Below are 8148 nucleotides of genomic sequence, written 5' to 3' on the forward strand. Positions count from 1 at the left end.
CCCTATGGAATCTGTTGGTGAAGTTTATGGCCATTCAGTTAGGAAAAAAAAAGAGAGAGGAAAAAAGGGGAAAAAAAAGGAGGATGAATATAGAGGGGGAGTAGGAAGCAAATTGAGTTTGAGTTCTGGGATGTGAAGCTGCGTTGTTTCACAGCCCAAGGAGAAAAGCTTGTAGGGGCCTTGGCTGTGGAGAGGTGTTACCAGCTCATGCAGCACAGTCCTGCTCAGATATACAGAAGAATATACAGAGAATTGTCCTCAGCTCTGGTCAGCCATGCAGGGAATAATCCCAAAAATTTAAAAAAGAAAAAAAAAAAAGAAGAAAATATAATTGCTCATTTGCTGGCTCTGCACTGCCTGGCTGTGTGGTTATAGTAAGTCTTTGGACTTCTCTCTTCCCTTACCTGAATTTCCAGCGGTTTAGTGTAGCAAAGGGAGATATTTCAGTGTGGCTCTGGGTCCCCTGAGGTACTGCAGGCAGCCTCATGTCATTTGCAGGTTTGAACAACTGATTCTAGATTGAAAGGCTTGAAATAAACTGAGAAGATCTCCATTGATTTTCTGATTTGGCAAATTCGTGACAGAGGTGACAGCCAAAAAATTGCTGTTTCTGTGACAAAAGAATCCCTTTCACAACGTTTTGTAGAAGAGGTTTGGAGATATTCTTCCAGGTGCAAGAAGTTCTAGAAAAGATTTCTTACCCAGCTGGTGGGCTTCCCCTATGAGTTACGCTGCAAATACTGACAGCATTATGTGATCAGCATTATGCAGTAAGTATGTGATAAGCAAGGCCATAAGTTTGTACAGGTATCCCTGCATTGCTGAAATCAAAATAAACAGTGAAAAAGGCTGTGAGAGCTCAGATCACAACCGTATGTAAAGTATTGTGAGGCAAACACTCGTAGCTTTGCTGCAGCCGTGATGATTTACTGACACAAGGGAAGCAAAGTCTGTGCGAAGCAGTGATATTTGTCAACAGGCTGATTTGTACAGCTAGAAAATAAGTGGTCTGGCCATTGAAGACATGATGGAGGTATTACTGCTGTTGTTGTCACTACTGTAATCTGGGACGTTGCTTCCCAGGAGGAAGAGGTGAGGGGTTCCCACCCCAGACCGTAGGCAGACTGTTCCTCTGTCCTCATCTTGCACAAATTGCTCTTCCAGGGGCTGTGGACAGTCATCCTGCTGCTGCCACCAGTGGAAACACCACTCTTGGGTGCATGTGAAGAGCGAAGGGCAGAAAGGAGCAATTGAGGAGGGAGAGGGTTTGCCTTTAAGCACTTTAAGCCCTGACTAAGGAGCGATATGGATAATGCGTTCAAACTGGAACACAAGAGGTTCCACTTAAACCTGAGAAGAAACTTGTTCCTGGTGAGGGTGGCAGAGCCTGGCCCAGGCTGCCCAGGGGGTTGTGGAGTCTCCTTCTGTGCAGACATTCCAACCCACCTGGACACCTTCCTGTGTAACCTCATCTGGGTGTTCCTGCTCCATGGGGGGATTGCACTGGATGAGCTTTCCAGGGCCCTTCCAGTCCCTGACATTCTGGGATTCTGTGATATCTCAGTTACATCAGCCACCCAGACATCCTAGGGGACCTGAGGTCCTCGATTACTGTTCTGTGGGACATTTTTTCCCTTTGCTCCTCAGAGGCTCCTCCAGCCAGTGCTACCAGGGGGAGATTTACAGAGGAGGGGGAAGATGTTTCAGTCCCTCTGCTACCACGACCCTGTGCAGCATGTGCTGTGGGTCAAATGCCCCCTGTACACTTAGTGTCATACTGATCCCTTTCCCACAGACTGTCCCAGTCCCTCTTGTCATCCCCACTCTGTGAAGTCACTGTCATACGTCCTGCACACACCAGGGTGCTTTTCGGGTGATCTCTGTGTGTGCCAGTGTCCCAGAGCTACCCAGGGCGGTGTACACTGTTCTGTACCATACCCTGTCCTACGTCAGTGGAAAATGAGATGAAACAACCTTGAAACCAGTCAATTCATAGTGAAAAATAACCTCCTATAGAACTGTTCAGATCAGTAAATGGAAACAATAATAGGAACTTCTGAATTACTTTATGGCTTTCTTAACAGAGGTTATAATTTTCCATTGTGTTTTGTCAGACACTTAGCACATCTGTAGCGTGCTCCTTCTTTGCCATTAAGCTCTTCGAGGTTCTTCCATAGGGGTGATATTTTTTTAAAGAGAAAATACTGAAGCCCCATGTGAAAACAGGAAACTCCATGAATTTTTTATAGTGAAATTTTTCCACTAGGGAAACATCCATGTTTTACAGTTTGCAAAATGTGTGGGATCATAAGCTGTAAAACCGCATGGAGAACTGGAGAACCGCAGCTCCTTTGTGCTTCAAAAATAGACATAAAAGTAATTTGTCCAGAAAGAAGGAGAGTATTTTTAAAGGTGAATATTTGCAGGGCTTATAAAAGCTATTGGTCTGTTCTTGGAAACTGAATGATAATGTTTAAAAAAGGAAAAGGCAGATTGCGGTGAGTCTAGTGTGACTGAATCATCTCTGCAGTATGTGCTCCAGCGGAGCAGCCGTAGCGCAGCTGCTCGGGGCTGTGAGATGTTCCCACCCAGCCTGTCAGCCCCTGCTTCTCTGCACCCAGAGGTGAGGGGACAGGAGAGATGGTGCATAGAGATCGCAGAATGGTTGCGGTTGGAAGGGACCTCTGGAGATCATCCAGTCCAACCCAGATGTAGCGGGCAAGTGGTGAAGGCCGTGAAGAAATTAATTTCTTCATTTCTCCCACTTATTTCATTTATTATTTCATTTCTCCTACAGTGTGCCAGCCAGGGGAGCTCAGCTGGAATGAGGGAAAACCAAGCTATTCTGGCCACAGGAGTGCTGTGTTTTCCCCCAGGTGGGAAGCAGGGAAGAGCTCATTCTTTATTCTCTCAGCTCCTCGGGGGTGGTGCAGGAATGACCACACTCAAGGCTTTGAGCCACAGCTCAGTCTCACCCTGCTGACCATGCCATTCGTAGTAAATGAGACTGACACTTTTCCTCTTCGCATCAGCCGCTCTGCAGCCAGGGCTGTGCCGGACCAGGGCTGGTCTTTAGAGCTGCCCAGCTGGGAAACGCACGTATGGCAGGATGGTATTTTTTAGCAGATGCTCAGTGCGTGGCTCAGCACAGGGATGTCAGCACAGGAGGTATTTTGTTGCTCTGGACGTGCTGTCAAGGCAAGCAGCTGCAGTGATCACCTGAGCCCATGGTGTCCAAAAACAAGGTGAGATCCAGTGTGTGAGTGGGCAAATGGAGAAGTGGGGACCTCCCAGTATTTAATTCTGGCTGTGGCTCTCTGTTGATGAGATGAAAAACCAAGGGCAGGATGTGTTCCACAGCATCCCCAAGCATCTTGTGTGAATTCTGAATTGCACCAGGGCAGGTTGTAGTTCTGGGCAAAGCAGTTGCCCCAGAGCTGGTGGAGTCCTTGGCTCTGCTGCCCGCTCAGTACGTGCCAGGTGTCTGCGGATCCGTCTCTTCTGCAGCTGCTTGAGCTTGGGGTGTGTGGAGGAGGTGGCCTTTCCCAGCAGCAGCTCTCTTGTCCTCTCCTTTTCCCCCAGCACCAGGAGCAGCAAACCGCATTCTTCACAGCTCTTTTCACTTTCCCTTCCTCCCTGGCTGTCAGCTCTACCTCCGTTTCCAGGCAAGAGGGGCCAGTTCCTGGCATAGCCTCCTCTATGGGTGACAACATTCACTCTCGTCTGGGTGGCAGAGGACACTTTATCGGACTCATGATTTGATAATGACATCCTGTTTATCAAAGTTTATCCTGCCATTTCATATGGATAAGAATGTACTTTTCCACACGCTGCTCAGTCCTAGTATTCTTAAATAGTGTAATATTCTGGTCCGCTGTTTGTCTACAGCTGCCTTTCATCTTCAATTATCCACTATATTTTAGCAGTGGATAACTGACTGATTCCTGTATTCAGGCCAAATCCTGCTTGTTTGGCTCATGTGAGTAATCTAAGGAAGTCTGACACTTTGTTCCCTGATCTGTCTGGGAATGCTTGCACGACGAGTGGTCCCTGGGCATGGGACCCATGAGCAGGAGCGGAGTCCGGGGGCTGAGACCCATCTTCTTTTCATTGCACAGGCACAAGGCAAATGCACCGGTCGCAGAGCGTGACTCCTGCTCTAGAAAGTCACCCTGTTCGTGGCCAGCTGGATAACATTAATTTTTACAGGCCGTTGGTACACAGTGTGGAATATAGCAGCTGCCTTTCCATTTTCAGGGAGGGGTGAGACGAGGCCTCGGGCCATTCCAGTTGGACGGGACTCCTGAAAAAGGGCAACTAGACGAGCTGGAAACATGCAAAGTGAAAAACTTTCCCAGTTCTTCTGTGCAGCTGTCATCATTAGCACAAACAGGCTGGTGCTGCCAGAGCTGCTGGGCTACTCACCGCTGAGACTCATTCTATCCCAAATAACTGCCCTGCTCTGCTGGTAAATGTATTTCTTTTGGATGCTTTCATTTAGCTGAGCTCCAGAGTACCGAGAGCAGTTTAACTCAGGATGGGGCTGCAACCGCTTCATTTTTCCTACTTTTCTGCGTGCGTGAAGAGATCTTGGATGTGACCACCCCAGAGCTCTGAGCGTGGACCAGTGTTGTATGCAAACAGATGCAAACCAGGGTGAAGTATGCGAATTTGGAATATTCTTTTTCTGTCACTTGCCCCTACTACTTCCATAGCGGGGTCACCACCTGAGCGAGGCGGGCTGGCCCGTGATAAGCGCATTTCCTTTGAACCTGGTACACACGGGTTCAGTTTTCTGCTCTGTTACAGGTTTTCACTGTGAACCTCAGAAAGTAACTTACACTCTCTGTGATTCAGTGTCAGATGTAAAATAGTGGCAATAGCCTGGCCTTTCATCAGCAATGCACATAAAAGAAAATGAATTAAAGAAATGTGAAGTGTCAGCCATTATTATGTTGAGAGCCCAAGGGAAAGGAATATCGAGCCCAAGGAGGTGAACTAATGGGGAAGGACTAAAATCAATGGATGAGGTAGTTTAGGTTTGGGGATGAGAGGGGTAGAGGTACGGCCAAGGTGGGGCAGGCAGATGTGCTTGCTGGAAGGCGTTTGGCAGATGCAGAAGGAACATGAGGGTGTTGGAACTGGAGTCATGGGAAGGGAACGGGTGGGAGAACAGGAGGTGTAACCTCCCCCCCAGAAAAAACCCTCTAATTTTTGAAGAGAAACTGTATCATTCTAGGACACTGTTTTGAGCACCTAGAAACGGACGAAGAACAGAAGGGTGTTGTGGGCTTGGTGGCCACCGTCCCTCTGCACACTGAAGATTTCCTACCCTGCTCACCAACATCACTTGGGCTTGGTGACTGAAGCGATGCTGTAAATGTCCGAGGCTGAACTGTTTGTCCCCAGGGTCTAACTTTGTCTTGTTTATTTGTTGATTTACTTGCATTTTTCTTGAACAAAGTCCTCATTGTCTGCTTTTACAAAATCTAAATATTTTAGGGTGTAAACAAGCAGTGTCCGGGTAGAGCAGTGAGTTTATGGTTTTGGATGTTGTGCAGTGTTTGTAAATAAAGTTACAACACAGATAGCAACAGTAATCATGACAATTAAGATCTCTGGTGCCTGAACTGAGCCGTTTGGCTGAGCTCTGGCTGTCTCTGTGGGCTGTAAAGACAAAACAGCCTCTTATCAAGTGCTCCATGGGCCCCTTGTGTAGGCCTTATAGCTTCCAGCTTTACCAGTCTTTTCCAGCATAGGACACCAGCCTTTCAAAAGGCTCTGGCCAGGATTCGGTGGACTACAGAAGTACAATACAGATGTTTGTATAGGCAAATTAGGAAAAAATAATGGACATATGCATAAATATGACGCACTCAGGAAGAGTCAACCTGGTATCTGTGAAGTCCTGTTGCACAAATGTCTTGGAGTTCTCTGGTGGGATCAATGAACAAGTGATCTGATAGATAAAATCTGCTTGAGGGAATTCCAAAATTAACACAAAATTTCCCACTCAAGGCTTTTAATGTAACTTAGTGACCATGGGGTAGGAGAGATGTTCTCTGCATGGGCAAATAACCAGCTTAAAACAACAGGATATAGAAAGTTGAAATAAAATATTGGTTCTTGCAGAGAGGGAAGTTCACTAGTGGGGTCCTGAGCTGGGGCCTGTGCTGTTCAACGTATTCATAAGTGGTCAGGGGAGGAGAGAACAAACAGTGAGAAAATCTGGTGGTGAAGCAGGATTTAGTCAGGGGAATAAGGCTGTTGATAGATAGTGAAAGAATGTAAAGGGGCTTGTGACTGGTCCTCAAAATAGAGGGTGAAATTCAACAGACATAACTGTGAACAGATGCACACTGGGAGAAATGAGCTAGGCTTTGCAGTTAAAGTGAGGAGCTTTAAGCTGACCACTACCACTCAGGACTAAGATACAATAATCACTAATTTTCTTGGCTACTTCTGTGAAAATGTCAATATGCCCAACAGCACCCAAAAAAACCCCCAAATCATATGTTAGGAATTACTAGGAAGGGAGTGGAGATGAAAAGAAAAGATCCTTGCACTGCTATAAATCAATTTATTGCCTGCTTATTGGCTGTCATATACAGTTCTGGATATTGATGCGTGCTCTGACCCAGCACAATGATTCATTTTCTCACCTGTATGTGTTTTATCGGCAGCTGTCCACTGGATGTTCAGATTCACATACAGTGTCGTACTTTAGCAGAGCAAGGTCTAATCTCTGTGATGAGGAGGCAGTTTCAGCTCTGGATCTTAAACTCAAACCAACATAATCTCGGAAGTTTTTCACCTTTCTAGGGTAGAAGGTCTCCCTACAGATCACCTCATAAAGAAGTTCAAAGGATGTTGTCCCTGAGAAAGCAGAGAGTATGGTCAATATTCTTTAAATAACAGTTTATTGATGCAATTGGAGGTAACAGAAAATACCACTGATTTTGTTTCAGTTCTAAAGTTTTAGCTGGTTGTATCTTGGCTTCTTTCACCAGTGGAGACTGGAGACTTCTCCCTATGGAGACTGGCAATGCTATCCACATTCCTTCCAACCCCTCTTAGTTCAGAAAGCTGGCACAAGAACACATTAAGAAGATTTGGAGAGTCTTTGTTAGCCCAAACAGTATTGGTTTTCTGATCTGCAAAAGCGACAATCCATCTAATGCTGGCTCTTTTCATTGTAGGTGTGACATCACCATAACGTAGTTGGACATCGTATCCCCATTCGCACTGTTTCTGCTCCACAATTTAGCCAGTAAGTGGCTAATTCCATTGAGGCAAAGTGGGACTGTTCTCGAAGTGCATAAAATCTCCTCCTTAGCTGGAACCATTAGAACCTTGAAGACAAATAAAAGTCATTTTCTCTCCAGGCCTGTTGTCGTCTGCTGTTTCCATCTAGAAGGCAGATTCAAAACATTTGAGAACAGCTGCCGAAATGGAAAGGAGCCTTTGGTGAATTCAGTGCAGCTTCAGCTGGCAGCTCCTTGAGAAATGCTCAATATTTTCACACTTCCATTAAAAAGGTCAATAAAAGGCTTAAAGACGACTGACTTACCTGCAAAGGAGTTGTTGTCTTCTGAGCTTTACTTGAATTCTGACACTACTCACGAGACCTTTTTGTACTTGTTACCCTTCTGTTCTCTTTTTTGATTGTCCAGAAATTCTAATTTCTTATAAGCAATAACAAGGAAGGGTGGAGGGAAAACCAGTAATGGTAGATCTCTTTATTTTGATGTTTTACAGGGAAGACATTTTATTAAGACTCATCCTGAATCCCTGCCCAACAAATTAACAGATTTCCACCTAGTATTCAAGTAAGCGCGTCACTTATTTTTGCTGGAACTGTGAAACATCGGGGACAGGAACAAGTTTAATACACTGGATATATATGAGACACCATCACTTTAATTAACTGGATTGTGCAGTTTAGATCCTGTCCATGTCACCTATTGGAAAATAAGAGAGATCAAAACTTTTCAGTACAGAAAGTCTTGATTTTGGCTTCTATATGTATCTAGAGTGGATGTTACCTCTCAGACTTCCAGGCATCCAGAGAACATCGATACTTGGAGAGCTTATATCTGCAGCGAAAAATTATGGAGGAAAATTCTTATTTTGATAATTTGTCAATTT

The sequence above is a fragment of the Columba livia genome, chromosome 5 (assembly GCF_036013475.1).
Source record: "Columba livia isolate bColLiv1 breed racing homer chromosome 5, bColLiv1.pat.W.v2, whole genome shotgun sequence".
Lineage (NCBI taxonomy): Eukaryota > Metazoa > Chordata > Aves > Columbiformes > Columbidae > Columba > Columba livia.